Source organism: Spermophilus citellus (genome assembly GCF_964194105.1).
Source record: "Spermophilus citellus genome assembly, chromosome: 4".
NCBI lineage: Eukaryota > Metazoa > Chordata > Mammalia > Rodentia > Sciuridae > Spermophilus > Spermophilus citellus.
The window spans coordinates 97,824,230-97,843,504 of NC_138185.1; positions in this window are offsets into that span (position 1 = coordinate 97,824,230).

Genomic DNA, 19,275 nt, shown 5'->3' on the forward strand with positions numbered 1-19,275 from the left:
TAAAGGACTTAAAAACAGCATACTACAAGGGAATAGCCACATCAATGTTTATAACAGCACAATTCACAACAGCCAACTGTGGAACCAACCTAGATGCCCTTCAGTAGATGAATGGATGGAAAATTTGTGGCATATATACACAATGGAATATTACTCAGCAATAAAAGAGAATACAATCATGGCATTTGCAGGTAAATGGATGACGTTGGAGAAGATAATACTAATTGAAGTTATCCAATCCCCCCCAAAACAAATGCCAAATATCTTCTCTAATATAAGGAGACTGATTCATAGTGGGGAAGGGAGGGGGAGCATAAATAGACAAACGCTAGGGCAGAGGGGTGAGAGGGGAAGGGAGGGGGCAGGGGATTAGCAAGGATGGTGGAATATTATGGACATCATTATACAAAGTACATGAAGACATGAATTGGTGTGACCATACCTTATATACAAGCAGAGATATATGAAAAATTGTGCTCTATATGTGTAGTAAGAATTGTAATACATTCTGCTGTCATTTATTTTTAAAAATTCAATTAAAAATTTTAAAAAATAAAATGTGTAAAATGGGCATTTTAAATAATATAATGTATTGTCTCTAACCATCATATTTTCCATCCTCCCTAGAGTTTATATTGTCTCAGTTTGCTCAGTGAATTTCCTGAACTAATTTTGTAAAATCTGTTTGCTTTTTTTTTTTTTTTTCTATTTTCTTTTTTGTTTGTAGCTGCTGAAATCTCTGCTCAGTTAAACCAGCGGTCAGCTAATGCTTGAACAGACGTTTCTTTAAATGCTTGGAATCAAATATTTCCGGTCTTTGCCAAATGGCTTTGTGAATGTTATATGCTAACCTTCAATTTTCAGCCAGGCATTTGAGAACTTTAGTTTTTACTTCCTGATTGAGCAAGGGTAAAGTCAGCCAGAACTGTGAGCTTGCTGAAGGCCTTCTGATGTTTTCCCTGTGCATGGTCACAGCTTGAGCTTGCAAACAGACCTGTGTTTATATTTGGCCTTCTTCCTAGCAGTATGTCAGAGTTTTTCCGAGTTGCCATGGACATCTCATTAACCAGTTTTTTATTTTAGACTTTTGGTTTAGCCCATGGTTATAGAGAATCACCAGACTGGTCAAAAAACATTTACTAGGAATGAGATTTTGAAGGAGTTAAAAACCCCATTCTGATTTCTCTGCTGACTGCCAGGCTGTTTGCTTTCAAGGGTACCCTGGAACTGAAGAGAGAGGATGGAAACTAGGCAAGCTAAAATGCCACATAGCTAGCTATCCTTGTCAATATTCTGTTTTGTTGTTTTGTTTTTCTTTTAATAAACTCTCATTGGATTGCTCCAAGTTTTTGGTGAATTTCCAGAGTTCTGAAAAACTTGATTCTGACAATTTTGCCAGTTATCTCTTTGCTTTCTTGGACTGGAGAATTTCTCGAGCTCCTTACTCTGCCATTTTCACTGTCATCAGACCAATTGATTTTTTAAAAATATTTATTTTAGTTTAGTTTTAGATGGACACAATATCTTTATTTTATTTTTATGTGGTGCTGAGGATCGAACCTGGGCAGCACGCATGCCAGGCGTGAGCCACATCCCCAGCCCCAAGACCAATTGATTTTTGAGGATAGTGCAAAAGCATTTGATTGAATAGAAGTATGAATGACGATATTTTTAACCAATGTACTGGAACAATTAGATATATATATAGGTTAAAAAAAAAAGAACCTTGACCTGCTTCAAACTTTTTCAAAAATTAAATGAGAGTGGGTCATTACCCTAGGTTTCAAGGATATGATTATAAACAATTTGAAAGAAAACTTTCAAAAGAATCTTTGGGATTTAATGCTAGGAAAATACTTTCTGGATATTACATTAAGGTACAATCCATATCAGGAAAGTTTGATAAATGGGAATATTTAAAGTTTGAAAACTTTTTATCTTACAGCAGCTCAGTCAGTGGGATAAAGAAATGGACTATGGATGGAGTAGGGGATAGTATTTGCAAGCCACATCTCCAATAAATCCCTGGTATCAATTTTGAATGAAAAACTTTTCAAACTCAACTGTAAAAGCCTAACAATCCAATAAGGAGACATGAAGAGAGACTCCACTGAACAGGATGTATGAATGCTAATTGAGCACCTGAAGATGTGTTCAAGATGACTAGCTGTGGGGCAGACACAAACTAGAATTACAACAAACCACTTTACAGAATGGCTAAAGTAATTATCTGACAACATTCAATGCTGAAAATGATTTTGGGAAACTTGATCACATGCATTGCTGATGAAAATGTGATAAAAATTTGGCAGAAAGGAATGTTTTGGCAGATAATTATTCTGGAAAACTGGTAGACATGTATTTAACTAAGAACTGATTTTATCATTATATGAAACATATTTATCAATAAAACTGGGGAAAAAATGTACAAATCAACATAGATTCACAAAAATAGCACATAAGAATATAAAATTAAAAGATGCAAATTCGGTATTATGTAAAGTTATACGAAATTCAAAATAATGATACTGTTCCTATCAATGAGTCTGAAAAGAATAATCATAACTATTGATGCCAAATGTTCTGTAATCCAATTGCTCCAATACATTGTTGTGATAAATGATACTTCTTTTTCATGTCTACTTGAGCCTCAAGAAATTCTGTGTACTTTAAACCAGTAATAGCATATGTTAGAATCTGTCTACAGAAAATATCATGAGGCAATTTCTATTTGCAAAAAAAGCTAATTGTCAATGGTATTTATCTAAAACCTTTTTATTAATAAAATACTAGCAGTAGTATGTATCCAACAATACAGAAATTGTTAAAAAAAACTATATTTTACTCATAGATATATAAAAATATAAATATGTGAACATATAAATATAAAAATATAAATACACATAATAAAATAAAATATTTTCTTTAATACAGAAAATATTTGATTTAATTTCAAGGGATATTGGGGATTGAGCCTGGACCCTTGCACATGCCAGGAAAGTACTGTACCACTAAGCTAAATCCCTAGACATGTATTATTTCACTTAATACAGAAACTGGGAATAAAATAAAGAAACAGAGATAAAAGATATTAACAAAGCATAATAAAATCTATTTGAACAATATTTAATGACATAAGAAAATGCTCATAAAATACTATTAAATGACATCATAATACAAAACTTCGTATAACCCTGAGTGTTAAAATAATGAATTAATTTTTGTAGTATACAAGTGCAATATGCCATTTCATAACAAAAGGATGATGAATTATAGATTAACTTAAAATGAACTTATTATAAGAAATTTTAGTTTAAAATTTTTTTAAAATTGTGATTTCAAGCATATATTCAGAAAAATTAAAACAATTAGGAGAGTACCTGTTACATAATGACCATATCAAAAACTAAGTATAGTCCATAATAAGCATATTAGCAGTCACACTGCTATTTATTTTTCTTGGAATTATGGAATCTTTAACAATGTTGAACATTCAACAGTGATTAGGAAAAGAAAAGGCGTTAATGATAGTACAGACTTGCTCTTCAAAAATATAATTTTTTATTCTGATTCTTGTTCCCCTTTTTATATTCAACCACCCCTCCCCATCTTCCCACCCCAAACCTCCCCCATCTGCAGGCCCTGAAACTTTCTTAATCTTCTCAGTGATGAGAAACCTTTTGATTTTTTTTTTCTTGCTAAGGAAAATATCTTTGGAGTAAATGACTAGCAAATTGAATTTCTCTGCCTAGCAAAGCCTTTTTAATGCAATCAATTGCAATGTAAGTGGTAGATGCCATTGAAAGTCTAACATCACCAGTAACACATCAGAGAAAAAGCTACAGAATCAATCTTGGAATGGAAATATTTGTTGTAAAATCAAACTAGTGATTATTGCCAAGGAAATTATTATGACTGATCACAATTGTATAAGCTTTCTCACAACACATTTAGCACCTTTGCTTACTATGCTCCTCTGTGAAAAGCCATCCTCTCTCTCCATTTCCATAATGATCTCTACCTCTTTCTGTATCTTCCTGCTGCCTTCTTCTCAATGACCTTTGTTTTTCTGATCACAAATGTAGTTCGTGCTTCTTACAGCATTAGTAACCCTGAGTTTTAAGGTAACAAACTCTGGGGTGCAAATACAACTAGTTAATTCGAATTAATACTTTACCGTACCATTAATATTACTTTTCAAATTAACATTTCACTGTAAAGCCCCACCTACCTATAGGCAAATGAGGTATAGAATCTGTATAATCACCTCTGTTTTGTAGATCCAGTTTCTTTGCATATCACTGGACATGTGATCAGTTTTTGCTTTTGTTTTAATTGTGGCCAATCTCATAGACGTGGAACTGTGATTCAATGTGGGTTACATTGTTCATCTCTAATGACTAATGACCTGGAATACCTTTTCATATGCTTATATGCTACTCACATATTTTCTTAGGTAAATATCTGTTAAAATCTCTTGTCCAGTTTTGAAAATTGGGTTGTCTTAATTCTGAGTGTTAACACTTCCTTCTATATTCTAAATAGATACTGAATCTGGTAAATTCCTTTATTTGATATGTGATTTCAAAATATTTTTAAGTGTGTGCCTTGACTTATTATTTTAACATTATTTTCAAAGAGAAATGTTTTTCCTGAAAGCCAACATTGCCCAAAGTTGCCAAAGCAACTTTTCCTTTTATTAATCATGTGTTTAAAGTCATGTCTAAAATATATTTTTCCAAATTCAAACTCATACAGCTTTTCCTCCTTTTTGCCACTTTACCATCTAATGTTTTACATATAAATTCATGATCCAATTTGGAATAATTTTGTATAAGATGTAAGTATGTGAAAGTTTTTAAAAATATATACATGTTATATTTTCCCAGCACCATTTGGAGAAAGTACCATTATTTTTCAATTGAATTTTTTCCATGCTTTTTCCAGAAGTTGGTTAAACTGACTTATGTTGGTATATTTCTATACTTTCTACTGTTTCATTGATCTAAGTGAGGAAACTGTCATTAATTTCACACTCTCCTGGTTGTTACAGCTTTGTTGTAAACCTTAAAGTCAAGGAGTTTTAACCTTCCAAATTTGTTCTTTTTAAAAATTGTGCTGGCTATGCTCTTTCCATTGGTTATCCTTATATTTTCAAGTCATTTTGTAAGTATGTAACAAAAACTTCCCTCAGATTTTTATTAGAATTGTATTTTATCTATCAATCAAGTTGGGGAGGATTGACCTTTTAACATAAGCATTTATTTAGATATTCTTTGATAATTGCTAGTGTACAGAAATAATAGGAACTTTTCTATATTGGTCTTGTTGGGCCATGCTAAACTCATTCTGAAAGCTTTATTGTAGATTACTTTGAATTTTTTAAACAAGTACTTTATATAAATGTGAATAGGTCTTTTTTTTTTTCAATTGGAATATGTAGAATTATTCTTGACTCAGTGCACTGGTTAGGAATACCATGAAAATGTTGCTGAGGAGCAAAGTGAAGGGGCTTCTTAGCTGTCTTTCTGTTCCAAAGCATTCATTTCTTCACTGTTAAGACTGGTATAAACTACAGCTTTTTTGCAGATGACCTTGATCAGATTAAGGAGATGCCTTCCTATAGTTAGTTTGCTAGGATTTTTCTATTTATTTGTTTTATTCATATTCTTGACAGAAAATTCATCAGTTTAATTATTATAATACATAACAGAAATTTTTAGTATTTTACTGTGTTGTGCAACTATCATTATCTAATTTCAGAACAAGTCCATGTTCTCACTAAAACCCCATACCTTATAATTCCTCCCTTATTATCTTCTAAACCTACTTTCTAGGTCTATGGATTTGCATATCCTAGGTATTTCATATGTATGGAATCATACAATATGTGATTTTTGCACTTGGCTTATTTTGTTTAGCATTATGTTTCTGGGATCAATCCTTATTGTATTATGTATCAGTACCTCATTGCTTTTTGTGGCTGAAATAAATATTCCACTTTACAGGTATACCACATTATGTTTAGTTTATCTGCTCATCAATTGATGGGCATTTGGCTGGTTTTCTGGTTATGTTGTTATTGTTGTTGTTGTTGTTGCTGTTATTTTGGTTTTGGCTGTTATAAATAATGCTTCAATGAATATTCATAAACACATGTTTGTATAAATGTAAGTTTTCAATTATTTTTGGTATGTACTTAGGAGTAGAGTTGCTGGGTCATGATTTACTTCTATCTTAACTCGTGTGTGTGTGTGTGTGTGTGTGTGTGTGTGTGTGTGTGTGTGTTGGGCAAAGAATCCTGGCCCTTGTGCATGCTAGGCAAGTGCTCTACCACTGAGCTACACCCTCAGCTCCATTTTTTTTCACAATGGCTATACCATTTTACATTTTTTAGCAGCAAAGTGTTAGCATTCCAATTTGCATGTATCTTCTCCAACACTGTGGATACAAAATAGTATCTCATTATGGTTTTATTTCTCTAGTGACTAGTGATGTTCAGCATCTTGTCATGTTTGTTGGCCATCTGAATAACTTCTTTGGGAAATATCTATTCAAATCTTTTGTGCATTATAAAAATTGGGTAGGACTGGAGATGTAAATCCATGGTGGAGCAGCTGCTTAGCATGTGAGAGGCCATGGGATTAATCCTCAGCACTGGGGGGAAGGTAGGGATATTCATCTTTTTTATTGTTGAGTTTTGGACACAAGGCACTTATCAAATACATGATTTGCCAATATTTTCTATCATTCTATGGGTTGTCTTGTAATATTCTAGGTAGCATTCACTGATGATCAAAAGTTTTTTAATTGGGTGAAGCTTAATTTATATTTTTTTTCCATTGGTTACTTATACTTTTAATGCCATGTTTGCCAAATTCAAAGTCATGAATGTTTATCCCTACAGTTGCTTCTAGGAATTTTATACTTTTATCTCCTATACTTAGATTTAATATATTGTGAGTTAATTTTTACATACAGGGTGATCTGTGGGTCCAAATTCATCCTTTTAAATGTGGATATCTATTTGTCCCATTATCATTTATTTAAAAATTTTTCTTCCTCAGAGTGCTTTTCATAACTTTGTCAAAAAAGCAATTGACCATAGATGCCTGGCTTTATTTCTACACTCTTAATTTGGCTCCATTGATCTATATGTATAGCCTATGCCAATGTCACTTAGTCTTGATTACTGTAGCTTTGTATACATTTTGAAATCAGGAAATGTGAGTTGTCAATCTCTATTTTTCTTCCTCAAGGTTGTTTTGGCACCTGTTGTCCCTTGATTTTTGGATCAACACATCAATATTTGAAAAAAATGTAAAATAAGAGTTGGTATTTTTACAAGGATCAAATTGAATCTGTAGATCATATTATGAGAGTGTTACCATCTTAACAGTATTAAATCATCTCAGTGGTAGAACACTTGCCTAGTATGTGCAAGGCTGGGTTTGGTCCCCCCATACCACAAGAAAGAAGGAAGGAAGGAGTAAAGGAAGAGAAAGAGGAGAAGGGAGGGAGGGAGGGAAGGATGGAAGAAAAGAATGGAAGGAAAAGTAAGAAAGAAAATAATCTTTCAGCTGCGTACATGGAATGTCTTCCCAATCATTTAGTTCCCCTGCTATTTCTTTGAACAATGTTTTATAGTTTTCAATGGACATGACTTGCATTTCCTTGATTGAATATATTCATAAGTATTTTATTCCTGATCACAGTCTCAGTTATCAGAGGTTTTTTTTAAAAAACAGTTGCCCTTAATCAACATGAGAAAGTTCCTTTCTGTTCTGAACATGTTGAGTGGCCTTTAAAAAAATTATGTAAAGATGTTGTATCTTTTTGAAAGACTGTTCTACATAAATGAAGATGATCGTGTTTTCCCCTCCTCTTTATTCATGGGTTTTATATAATCAAATGATTTTTGCTAAGAATTTTTATCATGAATGCTTTTGAATTTTATCTAGTGCTTTTTCTGCATCTATTTAGATGATCATATGTTTGTCATTTTTAGTCTGTTAAAATAGGAAATTACATTGTTAAAATAGAAAATTTATACTGTAAATTATTAGACATTGTACTGGACGTCCATCATCACATCCCTGCCTCTCTTCATTTTTTAATTTTTTTCACTTTGAAAGTATCACTCCACTGTCTTTTAGCTGCATAGATTCCCAAGTTTGCAGTACTGCCTATCTTTGTTCCTTTTAATTTAATGTTTTGTTTCTGTAGCCGCCTTGAAAATTTTCTCTTTATTGTTCACATTTATCACTTTAGTTCAAATGTGCCTATTTGTTTGCTTTTCTTTTATCATTGACTGATATTCTATGGCTTCTTAGATTTGTATCTTGGTGTCTTTCATTCATTTTGTAAATATCTTAGCCATTATTTCTTCAGCTATTTCTTCTGCTGCATACTCTTTCACTTCTCCTTCTTGGATTCCAATGATAAACATATTGAAACTTTGATATTCCTACTATCCATTAGATCTTCTGTTATGTTTATTTCACCCTTGTTTCTCTTTGTGTTCCAGTTTGAGTCATTTCTATTTCTTTCTCTTCTGGTTCCCTGGTTCTTTCCTCATTTGGTTAAATCTATTGATGATCCTACTCAAGGCATTCTTTATTCTTGTGACTGGTTTTTGGTCTCATCATTTTCTGTTTGCTTCTCATAGTTTTCAGCTTTGTTGTAGTCTGATCTTGCATTTTGTAAACACTTTCTTTTGCGAACTTCATCACATTAATCATAGTCATTTTGAATTCCCTCTGTGATAGTTTCAACGTCTGTGTCAAGTTTTAGCCAACTATCAATAATCAGTTTGTCTTTTTCTGGCTGAATTTTTTTGTTGTTGTTGCCATTGTTGAGAGTTGGATATTTTATGGGACAACTGAATAGGAGGTAAATAGATTTTATTCCTAGAAAAGAGTACTTTTATGTTGTGGTTTGATTTAACCTAGGTAGGACCTGATATGGATTTGATGTGTGTTATTAGCATGATTTGCTTCAGTGTACCAAAAATAAGCTTGTTATCATTTGAATGTTTGTTCCCTCTAAAATTCATGTCAAAATTTAATAGCCATTGTGATGGTGTTTGTGTTTAGGTTGTGAGGGCTCTGTCCTTGTGAATGGGCTAATGCCATTATCATGAAGGTGGACTTGTTACCACAGGAATGGGTTTTTCCTCCTTGCATGCTCTCTCTCTCTCTCTCTCTCTCTCTCTCTCTCTCTCTCTCTCTCTCTCTCTCTCTCTCTCCCCCTTCTGCCATATGATGTTTTCTGCCTTGTTATGATGCAGCAAGAAGGTCCTCTTCAGATGTTGATAACTTGATGTTAAATTCCCAGCCTCCAGAACTGTGAGAAATAACTATTTCATCTTTATAAATTATCCAGTCTATGATATTCTAATATAGTAACAGAAAATAGACTAAGGGAGGTTTCAAATCCTTCCAGAGATATCATATATTTGGGATAGGAGTTGGTTTGCTAGAGGTGTGTCCACCACCCAACCATCTACAATTTCTCCATCATGGGTGCTATGCCACAGACAGGGCTAGTCTTTTACAAATTACTTCTTAGAGAATGCTTATTTGCCTGGTGCTGGAGGAGTGGAGGATGTTCTTGGTTATTTGGAATGTTTCCATCTTATTCTTTGTTTATTACTAAAATTTAATGTGTTTTTCATCAGACTGCAAGTAGGTTTTCTAAAAGATATTTTTTCCTTGGTTGCCAGCATCAAGCTTTCATAATTTATTTCACAAGTATATTTCATTATAATATACTTTTCAGAAAGCTGACTAACTTTGTTAGTCCACTTTCTGTCACTGTGATGAAATACCTGAGGTAATTAGCTAAAAAGAGAAAAGGTTTATTTTGATTCATGGATTCAGAAGTTATGCTTCTTGATCATTTGATTCCCTTGCCTTTTAGGCCTGAGGAGTGACAACGTAATATAACAGGGACCACGTGGTGGGGATGGACTGTTTGACTCATGGAGGCCAGGAGGCAAAGAGAGAAAAGGTAAAGGGCTGAGAACCCACCCCTTAAAGGTTCCATCATCTCCCAGTAGTACCACAGACTGGGGAGCAAGTTTTCAACTTTGGGGAAACTCCAGATCCAAGCAATAGCCCTTGTATCTCTACTCTGTTTTCTCTATGTACATGATTATATCATTTTTTCCTCTGCAGTTATTACATCTTTTCCTCTCTGTTTATTGCTGTAGTTGGAACTTCCAATAGAGAGCTACAGAGAAGTAGTGATAGTAACGATTTTTGTCTATTTCGTTAGGCTGGATCACATGGTAAGACTATGTTTAATTCTCTAAGTAACTGGCACACTGTGTTCCAAAATGATTATTAGCACTGTGTTGCATGCCTTCAATACCAGCTTCTGAGGAGGCTGAGGCAGAAGGATCACAAGTTCAAGGCCTTCCTGGGCAACTTAATGATACCCTGCCTCAAAATAAAATTTAAAAAGTGTTGGAAGTGTATTTTAGTGATAGAGCATTTGCTTAGAATATGAGAGGATCTGGATTCAATCCCCAGTACTACCAAAAAAAAAAAAAAGATTGTATAATTTTACATTCCAATTCTAATTCTCCAACAATATCACTAACACTTGATATAGTCAATCTTCTGGCTCTCTTCTAATAGATATTATTATGACAGTACAGCTGTACTTTATTTTTCTCTTATAACCCATAATATTGAGTATTTTTTCCATATTTTATCTACTACATGCATGTCTCCTTTGGTGAAGTACTTGTTTAAGTATTTTCCCCATTATTTTACTTCATTATCTGCTCTCTTATTACCAGAATTTGAAAGGTCTTTGTTTATTCTTGATATGTCTTTCATGCGTATATGTTTTGAAAACATTTTTACTTTTGTCTCTGACTGTCCTTTGTTTTAGATAAAGTCTGATCCTGAAACTCCATCTTGAAAGGTAGCAAAAGTTCTTTTACAGGATTTGTTCTTCAAATTTCCTTGCTTTTTATATGCATTTAAGATTATAAATTTCTATAGAAACATAACTTTAATACATATCATAACTTTTGAACTTTTGATATCTTTTATTTACATTATTATTTGGTTCATGATATTTCCTCTATTACTTTGATTTTAAAAAATATTTTTCTCTTACATCATTTAACATCTTTGGGTTTGGGGACTTCCTCCCCTCCCCCCCATAGTACTGGAGATCTAACTCAGAGTCTCATATATGCTAGGAAAATACTCTATCACTGAGCTACATTCCCACCCTTAAAAACATTGTCTTAATTCTCAAATATAGTGGTGTAAGTGTGGAGTACTCGTGTCTTATTTTAATTCCATTGTGGTCAAAAAACACAAGAGGTGTGGTTTCAGTTCTTTATCATTTACTGATACTTTCTTTCCCTCTCATTATATGACCAAATTTTGGAAATACTGGATGTGTACCTGAAAAGAATGTATAGTGCATAACTGTTAAATGCTGTGTTTGTATTTGAGAATCTGGATATTTTTAAAATCTGATATATTCTTCCTGATTTTTTGACATCTTATATCAAGCCTTATGCTGGCATATGATCAATTTTAGGAAGTTTTAATTCAGTTTTTCAATAAATACCTATCAGGTATCTACCTATGTCTGTTCATTTGCCTCAGAGGATGAGCCTCCTATTTTTTTTGTTTGTTTCTATGAGAACATCCAGCTCTGGGTGATTTTGTGTGGCTTTTTCATATGTATGGCTAATCTCTCAATTTCAGCCCCAGTTCTCCCTCTTGTCTCTTAGCACTTCTGCTTCCTGTGAGTCCAGAATTTCTCTTGGAATCTGCCAGACAGCGAGCTTCTTCACAGCTTCACTTTGTGGCAACCAGTCTATCTATACAGTTGCTTATTCTGTGTCTCACAGAAAAGTTTTTATATATTTTATTTTATCTATCTATCTATCTATCTATATATATATATATATATATATATCTTCTGATGCCCAAGTTTCTTTATTAAGCTCTCTTGGCTTGTGCAGCAAGCATCTACCATTTCCACACCAAGAAGACCAGAGCCAGGACTGCTCCAGAATAGGTTGATTGGCAGCTCGCCCATCTTTCCATCCACCCCCTGCAAGGTTCAAGCCATCCTCTACGCAGTTTTCCTAGTGGCCACAGGACGGCGCCAGCAGATACTGCTGTTACCTCATGGAAGTCCCAGGTCATCTCTCTTGTGCCCCGTTAATTAGAACTGTATCACTCAGCTATGAGGAAAAGTGCCAAAAAGTGGTTGTGGTGGAGAAAGAGAACAAATTGAAATGAATTGAATTGATTTATATATTATTGATGTGTTTCCCATAGATATATGTAAACATATATACATACATACATATATTTTTTCTCCTTTTATTTTTTTCCATCAATGAAATTTTGTGATTATATTTTCTTAAGATCCTTACACTTACAGAGAACTTACACTTATTCTAAGGTGTTTTCTTAATTGTGTGATAATATGAATGAGATTATTCTCTTTGTCTTTTTACCTACTTTTTGATGTATAAAGCTTCCCTTCGAACATATATTAATAGTGTATCCAACCATGCTTGTAAATGGTTAAAAGTAAATTCCAATATTTATTTTAGCTTATTCTTTGAGTTTTCCTAATTATAATACTTGAAAATATGTATACATGTAATTATAGTACTTGAAAATATATTTCCACTTGAAAATGACACTCTTGTGTTCCCTTTCCATTTTTGCCTGATTGCTTCAGAGACAACATCCAAAATAATACTAAAAGAGAATAGAGATGTCTTTATTAGGAAAACATAGAAGTGGCAATTTCATATAGCTGAAAATTAAATATAAAAATTTTATTTCAGATCAAATGGATGTTTTAGAATGGAAAAGTCTCTAATTTAGTTAAAGAATTAAAATCAAGAATCAATAAATGGGAAGGACTAAACTAAAAAGCTTCTTATCAGCAAAAGAAACAATCTGTGAGGTGAATAGAGAGCCTACATCTTTGGAGTAAATCTTTATCCCTCACACATCAGATAGAGCACTAATCACTAGGGTATATAAAGAACTCAAAAAGCTAAACACCAATAAAACAAATATCTCAATCAATAAATGGGCCAAGGACCTAAAGAGAAACTTCCCAGAAGATGATGTACAATCAATTAACAAATACTTGAAAAAAAGTTCATCATCACTAGCAATTAGAGAAATGCAAATCAAAACCACTCTAAGATTTCATCTCACTCCAGTCAGAATGGCAGCTATTATGACAAACAACAATAAGTGTTGGTGAGGATGTGGGGGGAAAGGCACACTCATACACTACTGGTGGGACTGCAAATTGGTGCAGCCAATATGGAAAGCAGTATGGAGATTCCTTGGAAAATTGGGAATGGAACCACCATTTGACCCAGATGTTCCTCTCCTCGGTCTATACCCAAAGGACTTAAAAACAGCATGCTACAGAGACACAGCCACATCAATGTTTATAGCAGCACAATTCACAATAGCTAAACTGTTGAACAAACCTAGATGCCCTTCAATAGATGAATGAATTTTAAAAAGGTGGCATATATACACAATGGAATATTACTCAGCAATAAAAGAGAATAAAATCATGGCATTTGCAGGTAAATGGATGGTGTTGGAGAAGATAATGCTAAGTGAAGTTAGCCAATATGGAAAAAACCAAATGCCCAGTGTTTTCTTTGATGTAAGGAGGCCGATTCATAGTGGGATAGGGAGTGGGAGCATAGGAGGAATAGACAAACTCTAGATAGGGCAGAGGGGTCGGAGAAGGAGGGAGGGGGCATGGGGTAATTAATGATGGTGGAATGTGATGAACATTATTATCCAAAGTACAGGCATGAAGACATGAATTGGTGTGAATATACTATGTATTCAACCAGAGATATGAAAAATTGTGCTCTATAAATGTAATAAGAATTGTAATGCATTCTGCTGTCATATACAAGTAAAAAAAGAAAATTTTTGAAATCTGTATCCATATAATAATACATACCAAAAATATATTTTGAAATGTGTATATATATATATATATATATATATATATATATATACACATACATATGTAAAGAAATTAATCCACAATAATACTAGGATACTTTTAATATACTTCTCTTATCTGCCAATAAAGAGACAAAACATTACTAGGATTATAAATATTTGAATATGATGATTAACAAAATGACCACTTGACATATCTAGAACACATGACATACATACAGAATACATGTTCAATGCAGGGTCCTTAGCAGCATTAGTTAATAAAATCATTTAGTAATATTAAAATGCCCCTAATAATATCTAATATTTAAAATATGAAAATTATTTATTCTTGACTATTAACATTGTTATTAAATTATAATTAATTTATCATTTACAAAAAAAAATGTCTTAAAATCCAATTCAAAACACTCAGAGGTTGGTTACTTCCACACTATATGTGTACAGTGAAGCCAGCCTTGTGGATAGAAAAGCATTACAGCTAACTCCCCTTATGCTCTGAAGATACTGAGAAAGACCTGATACTTAAAATATGTGTTTGTCCCCACTTACATCCTAACACATTAAATTCTGACATTAGAAAGTATTTCCTTTTTTCCCACTTTTATATTGTATAATACCAAGAGAAATTGCAACACAAAGTGTTTAGAATGTACAGGATAAATATTCTCTTATCAAGAAAAACTGAAAGAACAGGAACAGGGAGAAACATATAACAGAAAAGTGAATCACCAGGGGACTGTGAAAGGCCCCAGTTAAAACCCAGTGTACTTAATATTTGCAAGCTACTGCCAATAGTATCCCTATCACATTCTTTTACCATTTCCAGAAGTGAGGCCAGTCTTGTGGGTGGAAAAGTATTAAATTCCACTGACACGCCAAACTGTGAAATGTACAAGTTAATAATTCTAATATGTACATTAAATGGTTGCACAGTATTCATGGGTCACAGGCCCAGGGCAGTCACACAGCACCCCTCTGCAAAGCTTGATCCCCAATCTGACATGAGTTTGCTGCCATTTATTTTGATAGTGTGTATTCACACAGAATACATATAAATTCTGGTCTTCTACTTTGTATTTACAAGAGTGTCTTCCACATCAGTTACTTAAATGTCTATGCTCTGTTTTCTTCAAATATAAAAATGAAATAATTGTAGCACCCACCTCACAGAGGTTTGTAGAGGACTAATATGATGTCTGTCGCATAGCATTCACATGGCAAAGGCACTTGTACAAATGCTCTCAGTACTTTATACCCCTCACCACAGCCTCAACACCAGACACTGGTATTATTTCCAAAGTAAAGAAGAGAGAATGGATGCACTCAGAGGCATGTGGCTGACTCCCTGGTCTCATTTCCAGGCTGCCACAACTACCATACCTGACCCAGGAGTCATAGTCAGTACACTTATATTGCTAGTGGGAGCACGATCATTTTCACCTGGTTTCTGTTATGCATACATCAAATAAGAAGAACCTATTTTTCCTGTGAATTCTCTTTGAAAAAGAGATTTTAGTGCTAAGTTACTTAGGGAGTCACTCCATTCCCCTCCACCCCTCTTAAATGGTCACAACACTCATTTGCATATGACCTCTGAGAAGTCTCAATCTTGCATCTCTTTAAACCAGAAACTGATGAACTTCGTTGAATCCAAACCCTGTTAATTTCTCTTTTGACATGGTCACTACTATCTTAAATTGCACTTCTACTGATGTTTCAGGGAAAGGGTGGCACAATGACCTAATGACATTACCATAAATTTACTTCTCTCATATTTAGAAATTGTCAAACAATTCACTATGCTTTTTATTTGTTGTTCCTGAACATATATTTTCCTTATATTGGAAGAAGACAAGGCACAGAGATCTTAAATATCTTTGCAAGTTCAACCTGTCTGTATCTCCTCTATGAACCCACTTCATGTCACTTTGTGTTGAATATTTTAAAAATTATGTTTGGCTCAACACTTATCAGTTCCTGAGATAAGAAGATCTCTAAAAGATGTGGAACCAGGGAAACGGAGAAGGGGAACCTGGCCACTTCCTTTATCTTCAGTCCTCAGGAAAGGATCTGAAGAGTTAAGTTGGTTGTTAAGTAAAACAATGTACTCATAAAACATCTGACGAAAGCCATGTGTGCAGTGGGCATGCAACCAGTTCTCTATATATTCCCATGCTTGTAGGCACCATGCAATCCTCCATTGCATCCCAGCCTGCCACCATTGAGGAATGAGTAAGTTATAAAATGTCTAAAACTTGTCTGCTGAGTCCTCTAAGTTCTCTCTTTGGGATCAGTAAACAGTATGCTTGGGACTTTTGCAGCCTTGGGGTTAACAAATAATCACAGACATGGGAAGATTTTTCGAATGATGAAAACTTTGAGTCCGCCAAAGTGAAATCCTCATCATTAAGTGATGCCTGACTGTATATAGGCAGCCTCTCCCTGCCCCCTTCTTTTTAAAAAAAATGTTTCTCCAATAGAATGTAGACTCAATGAGGCAAGCATTGTTTTGCATCAATAAATGGAAACGCTGCAACGTGGGGAGTTGAAATGATTTGAACAATGTGGCAGAACTAGTAAATGGAAATGCCTGGCATAAAGAGAGGGTCTCTCCCTGATTTCCACTAAGAAGAGATGCCTTAGAGACAAGATGGGTAACTGCATGGAACTCATATAGATCCAGAGCATGGGATGATGTTTTCTGTAGCACTACAAAAAGGTTGCAGTAAGTCATGCTGTTTTGGGAGGAAGGAAGGTTGTTTGTTTTTATTGTAGGCTTGAACCTCTCTCCCTTTTAGTGTTAAAGTGCATCCCACTTAGGTGGGCCAATACCTGCATAAACATGAAGTGACAAGCGTGCAAAAGAGTGGCCTGGGGGAACACACTTGTAGTCACTGGGGACATGAGTGATGTGGGCACACTGTCTTCACATCCTCACCTTCTTCCTATGAGACCACCGTCATTGCCCCATTTAGAAATGAAGGATCGAAAGTCCTCAATCACTTAGCCAATGTTACCCAGGTGCAGTATCAGTGCTTGGACCCAAATCTGCCTGATGCCCAAACCTGTACCCCTTCTTCTTCTTCTTCTGGTAGAAACAGCCTAAGGAACTTCCAGAGTCATTTTATTATAGTCACTGTACAACAGCTTCTTACACTGAGTACGTAGTGGAAGACTTCTTGCTTAGTTAGGGAAACCCATTATGTTTCTTTTTAACTGTGTGGTTCTTTGATGTTAACTTCTTCTAAGCACTTAAGAAGCTCCTTAATTTATGCTGGTGTTTGAATTAGCACAGCATTATTTCAAAAGATGACAGTAATTCAGAATTCCAAAGCCTGGAAAACATTCAATCAAAACAAAACCAAAAGCCTGCAAAGGTAACATTGCATTGGGTGGAACCTTTCCTTTGAAAAAGGCAAGGGAATACCTCCTCTACCCATCCATAAACGTGCTTTCTACAGAAACAGATACCATTCCAAATTTTATGATACTTGGAAAAAAAAAAACTTGCATGGCTTGCTAAATCAATGGAGCTTGATGTAAACCTGATGTCATTTCATTCAGGAATTAACTCATTTTTCTGTGTTTGAAATTTCAAACAAGCAAGGCCTGACCTCATCCAAACTCTGCAGATACATTTTTCACCTAAGACACCCATTCTCCAGAATAATAACTTTGTTGGAAAAATGAGTATAGGCGAATCTCATATTGTTATGGAAGCACCAGGAACACTCTCACTTATGTTTTGTCCAGGACAATATACAGTGCAAAAAGGAGTCAATTTCCTTCTTCCCTTACCATTTGTCAATCCAGAGCTGATTGTTTTTCTTTCCAAGGAAGGCGCCTTTCACATTGATGTGATTGAAATTCCTCTGCAGAATTTCTCTTGGTTCTTGGTAAGACCTTGATGGAGTACCCTACTCTTCTTAAATTATTAATCTATCAAATAGTTTAATGCACTGGTGAGGTTACAGCTCTCATGGCCCAATCGTTTCCTAAAATCCCCACATCTGCCATGCACACTGTGATTTCAACACATGAGCATTTTGGAAGATATTCCAGATCCAAACCACGGCAGTGGATATATGTGTTGTTTCCTTCTATTTTTGAGAACACTTTTGTTAAAACTAAACATGTAAAACAAAAATATTTACTTCAACAATTTATTATAAAGCTAATTTAACATCTACTCTATCAGGAAATACTGGTATGTATATTCTTGTTTTCCATCAATTTGTATTAATCTTTTCTCACAAATGATTTCTAAATTAAATTTTTTGTTTAGTTTATTTTTGCTCTTGCATTTATTATTGTCTTTCCTATTTACTATGCAGCTACTGCTTTTAAAAGCATCAATGAAAAATTCTAGCTTCTAAAGTGAATTCTTGGGAAAATAAAATTTATTTATCTGATTTATCATTTTTGGTCCTGGGGATTGAATCTAGTGCTTCATGTGTGGTCAGTATGTATACTACCACAGAGTTACAAGCACAGGCTAGGAAACTTAAAATTATAAGAACCACTTAAAGTTATAAATTTTCCTGTAAGGACCACTTTAACCCACAGATTTTAATATATTTTTATGATCACTCAATTTAAGTTATTTTTTAAATGGTCTTTTTGATTTCTTTTCTGACCTGCAAAACACAAAGAAATGTGTTTTCAATTTCCAAATACTTAGAGGCATTACCAGAAATCTTTTACCTTTTCACTTCCAATTTAATTTCATGTTGACAGAGAACATATTCTGTGTGATTCAATTCTTTTGAACTACTGAGACTTGTTTAGCCCAGCATACGCTGTATTTTGGTGAAGTAGTATGTACAATATAAAAATGAAAAAAGAGGGTACTTTCTGAAGATTTTGGCTGCAATGTTATGTAAATATAATTAAGTCAAGATGGCCTATAGCATTGGTAACTTGCAAGTTGCTGACATATTGAAGTGAATATTAGTTTTATATATTAATCTTCTATTCAGCAATTATTAAACCTAGTTACTATTTCTAATAATTTATCTCTGTATCCTTTTGGATTTTCTGTGTACATAGTAATAAAATCTAATTAAAACTATAGTTCTCTTATTTTCTATATTTTATATTCTTGCCTTATTGTACAAAGCTGAATAAAAATAATTTAAATCTTTGTTTTGCCTCTAATCTTAAAAGAAACATTTCTACTCTTTTATCTCTATATTTGCTGTCAACTTTTAGAAAAAAAATATTCCTTTATATTAAGTAAATTCTCTTGATATTTTCTTGAAGTAAT